We start from the raw sequence: 5,256 nt of genomic DNA on the forward strand, positions 1-5,256 counted from the left end.
AAATAAATAAGACATTTATTTAATTTAGGAAAAGGGTAATTTAAATAAATAAATGTATTTATTTAAATGAGAAATAAGGCTAGAAGAGGATAAATGAATGAATTAAATAAATAAAGATTTATTTAATTAATAGAAGAATTAGGCTAAAATAATTAAATAAATAAAATATTTATTTAATTAGATATGACAATTTTAGGTGTCTACATTTTGCCCCTCTTTGAGACAATGCCGCTTGTCACGTTGTTTCAAAGAAGATAATATGAACTAATACAAAATTGCCCCAAGATGGGAATGATATGCCCCCTCGAGAGATTGGATGAATATATCTAGAAACATCGCAGACAATCTCTCGATAAGAAAGAAAGGCTAGAATGGATTGACCGGATAAAGTGATAGAGTCACGGGATAAAGAAGACTGACTTGGGAAACGAGGGCTAGGGCTAGGGCTAGGGCTAGGGTAGTCTATAAAATAGACCATGAGGGGAATACATCCTCATTGTCATCCACACATCCAAGAGATCAGAGTGCAAAGAGAGAATAGAGCAACAACAGTCAGCAGCGATGGCACTGGTGCATAGATTTGATCGCATTCGCTGATATCAGAGACCAATAGATGCAGGAGAGCCGGTGAGTACCACAAAACCTCCTTGTACTTTGTTGTAATAAATGTTGTCATTAATGCATGCTAGGCAGGGTAATAAATGCCCTCTAGTTAGGTCTAGAAAAATGTCAATCGGGTGAAAAAATATTAAGGCGCGTTTGTGTCATGAATGCACATGTGTGTCTTCTAGGTCAAATCGACAGTTCTGTGATAAACATACGTTGTCGATTAGATAAGCTGCTGAGAGGATACACTCAAGCAGGTCCTCTAGGGAAGACTAGGATAGATCGAGGCACTTTGTGATGAACATTGAGTACCAAGAGATGGTACTTTGTGATGAACAGGGAGTACTAATATGAACAACACTTTGTGATGAACAGGGAGTGCAAAACATGTAGTACTTTGTGATGAACAGTGAGTGTCACTAGGATAGAGCACCATATGATAGATATAAGCACTAAGATAATAAGAAGCATTTTATGATGAACAGTGAATGCCACTATGACTGACATGATTGATCGGCTTGACTGCAGGAGTATCTACCTATGTTGGAGTCACGAGAGAGATTCCCATCGACTCAGAGTTTGCGAGTAGAGTTGACAGTTGAGGATAGAGTAGCGGTTTAGGCTATGGGTCTGCGATTTATTCTGTATGTGCCTGAGTTTCGGGCGAACATGGGATTGCTGACTGCACTTGCTGAGAGATGGCACTCTGAGACATGCACATTCCATTTGCCGATGGGTGAGTTGACAATCATCTTAGAGGATGTATATAGGATTCTGAGGATACAGATCGATGGGGAGTTAGTTCCTTATAATTGAGATGGAAACAGGGATGCACTAAGATGAGTGTTCCAGGATCTAGGACTGGAGATGAGGGCTAGACACATGGCATGGGACATGATGACACAGACAAGATTGGTGCTAGCGGCGGTGCTGGCAGGAGTTATCAGTGGGTTCCTCTGTCCGGATAGGGTGACACGAGGATTGGCTATAGCCATATGTATTTTGACATCATTGTATCATGACACTTATGATTTTGAGATAGATATATGAGATGATTCATCTTTGCGGAAGCTATATGCATGTGTACCTATGTGATGAGATGTTTCATGATGTATGTTTCTATGTGATGGTTATGTTATGGATGTAAATATGTACATAATGAAATGCAATATTTTTGTTCTTTTATGTTTTTAATATGTTATGCCAATGCAAATGTGAATGTATGAAATGTAAATGACTATATACATGATGAGAATATAAAATGTGCTAACATGTGTTGTGTGCAGGATGTGATGCGATTGTGATATCTATATGTATGTATGAAATGCTTAATATGTGGTAATGTAGGTGCAACTACATGAAATGCAAATGTTTTTGGTGTGTCATTATAATGTGATAGAAGGCTACACAGACTTGAGAAGGACGATGGAAATCAATCAAGAAAGGGGGATGTAAGGTAGAAGATATGAAAGTGAAAGAGCTTATTGTGCGTTATCATCATTGAGCTTTATTATGGCAAGTAGGTTATGACAATCGAGGCATATGTTCGACCCAGAAAGTCATTGTACCTATTTGCACGGAGATAAGATAGTCACAAACAAGGAATGCCTCAGTTCACACTAGACTCACAGTGTCCTCATATCCTTGGACAAGTCAAAGCATTACTAAGAGACAATCCACAGACAACAAATAAAAATAGATGACGATACCCCATCCTCGCCTTTCTAGTCAAAGACATCCTGGAAATAGAATCTCTAGTCAAAGACATCCTGGAAAAGCTAAAAGACATGTCACCAAAAAAGATAAAAATCAAAAGAAAACCAAGACTCGACACCAACATCCACTGTAGTCCTCAAGTTTAGTGTCTCTTGTCACTTGTATAAGTCTTATTTGATTGTGGTCACAATGTTTACTTTCACAAAAGGATAGATAGCACTGAACCATAATATTGTCTGAGTCTGTTGAAATATTTGATTTGTTGAAGCCCATTGTTGCTGTTGTGTCTCATCTGAAACTGACTGAATCCATGAAATTGATACTTTATTGTGGAGAAGATGAAACTTTATTGTGGATTGGCGATGCAAGTGTTTCTTTATTGCGGATTGCGCATGGATAGACTGAAGAAAAGTGGAAGAAATTGTACTGCTCAAAACATGTGATGTTCTTAGTTCCACACCCATTACTAGACATAGGATTTTGCCTTAGCCACAGATAGTAGCTGATTTATTATGGATGGAAAAAGGGGTGAAAAGGAATGTTTATTATGAATGGCTAACCAATCTTGGGTAGATCAATAACAAGCCATGATGAAAATGGGTAAGTTTATTGTGGATGAATAGGCTGTGAGTGTGTGCAAAGTGAAGGATGAAATGGAATCTTGAAGGAGGGAGGAGCAATGTCTCTACGCATGGCGCTGGTGACCCAGTTTTCACCATGGTACTTGCCCAGGGCACCACCAAAGTGGTTTTCATCGTTGGACAGAAAATTTTTTGTTTTTCAATTTTTTTGTGTCACAAGGTGCCTGTTTGCCAGGTTTTCACCAAGTAACGATTTTTATTTTTATGATTTTTTTTGGATTTTTGAATTTTTTGAATTTTTGCATTAGGATACTCTGAAGAGCTTTGTGTAAAACCTGCGAAGGTGCATGCTGTTGATAGGAACCCCCAAAGGTTCACCCTCTGTGGTTGAGAGCTGGTATGCATCGGATCCATAAACTGTCATGATGATGTAAGGACCAAGCCAATTTGGTTCAAACTTGTCCTTCTTCTATCTATCTTGCTAATTTTTAGGATTTTCCTTGAGAACTAAGTCACCTACCTCAAATGTGTGAGGCTTGACTTTATGATTGTAGCTGCATTGTTCCTTGACTGAATGATGTGTATCTCGAGTGACTGTCTTCCTTGATAAAGGAATTGAGATATAATTACTAGTGTGTGGACTACACAAGCCCATATGCATGTCACCTGAAGAAGTTTAGGCATCCCTAATAGCAAAGTCCTTCAAGGAAACTCCATTAAAGGTCCATGATGTATCGCCAGAAGGGAAAGGATGTGTGGAACAAGTGGATGAGTTATGAAGGCTTATGATTGCGAAAAGAAGTGAAAGTAGGATAGCATGATGGAGACTTAGGATCAACAAGTATGTTTTTTGACTTAAAATTATAGAACTTTTTCCCCTAGTTATTTTGGTATTAGGGGAGCTCAACTCTTGCTCTTTTTTGTTCATAGGATTTTTATCCTTGACTTTGATTTTTGCAGAGTCCAATAGCTTTTGATTTTGATTTGGACTAAAGGACTTTTCTTTATTTTTGACTTTTAGATTTTTATTTTCATAGCTTGATTTTTGATCCCCAATTAGTAAGGGCTTTTGTGATTCTTGTTGATCCAAGTCTAGGAGAGGAATGGAAATGGAATGAGTGGATGATATGGTAAAGCTATGTGAGTTCTCAAGAGGGCTGGTGATATGCTCAATAGATTCTTCGCTGGAACCACTCTTAGGACTATTGATATCAAGAGTTGCTTGCACCACTAGAGGAGATTTGCATTCAGACTTAGTAGCCACAACACTAGGTGGTTCACACCCAATTCCTTTCAAATTGTTTATAGATTGTTCATGTTGACTGAATACCTTAGGAGATAGTGGGAATTGATCAACATGAAAGATATACTCACCACATCCCATGTCTTTAATCTTGAACTTTTCTTTTAGCTCTGCTTGTTTTGATGTAAAAGCTTTCAAGGATTCTGGATCCACATATGCCGATGAAGGAATAGCCTCTCGATTGGATGGAATTGTTAGTTCTGATCCAGGTCATAGGTTATTGCAATATATAAATGGATTTGGGTCAACTTTGACAGTCACTTCAACTCCATTGTGTGGAAACTTGATACATTGATGATATGTAGATGGTACTACACTCATCTCATGAATCCATGGATGTCCTCGCAATATGTTGTATGTGAGATCGAGGTCTAGGACTTGACAAACCACATCTTTTGTAACTGGTCCAACTCTGAGAGGTAAGGTGACTATGCCTTTGGATGAACGCTCTTCATCATCATATGCCTTGATGGTAATTTTGTTTGTAGAGTTCACAATTTATCAGAATATCCCAATTGTTTAATAGTGCTCAATGTACAAATGTTTAGACCTGCTCCTCCATCTATCAAGACTCTTTTTATTCGATGTTTGTGTATGAAGGCTTCAATGTGTAAAGGTAAATTATGTGGTTGACTTACAAAGGCATCATCGACTTCTGTGAATGTAAGGGAATGTGGAACATAAAGGTATCCCACCATGGCTTGAAACTGGTCCACGTTTAGATTAGTGGGGACGGAAGTGTCTCTCAAATTTTTGTCAAGAATGGCTTTATGTGTGGGGGATATGTGTAAGAGCTCAAGAATGGAGATGAGCATGGGTGTCTTCCCTAACTGTTCTACAAGGTCATACTCAGGCTTGGTTGATGAGGAAGCGGTGTTTTTAGCTAGAGCACCTTGTAAAGTGAATTTACCTCGACGTGTTGTAACATGACATTCAGAGGTAGGTTCAGAAGAAGATCCAATGCCTTTTAGGACAATCTTGGGTCTTTGGGTAGAATTATCAGGCGTTTTGTCCTTGATGATAATGGTAGAGACATAATTGTCCATCGAG

This window comes from Cryptomeria japonica, chromosome 6 (assembly GCF_030272615.1).
Source record: "Cryptomeria japonica chromosome 6, Sugi_1.0, whole genome shotgun sequence".
Classification (NCBI taxonomy): Eukaryota; Viridiplantae; Streptophyta; class Pinopsida; order Cupressales; family Cupressaceae; genus Cryptomeria; species Cryptomeria japonica.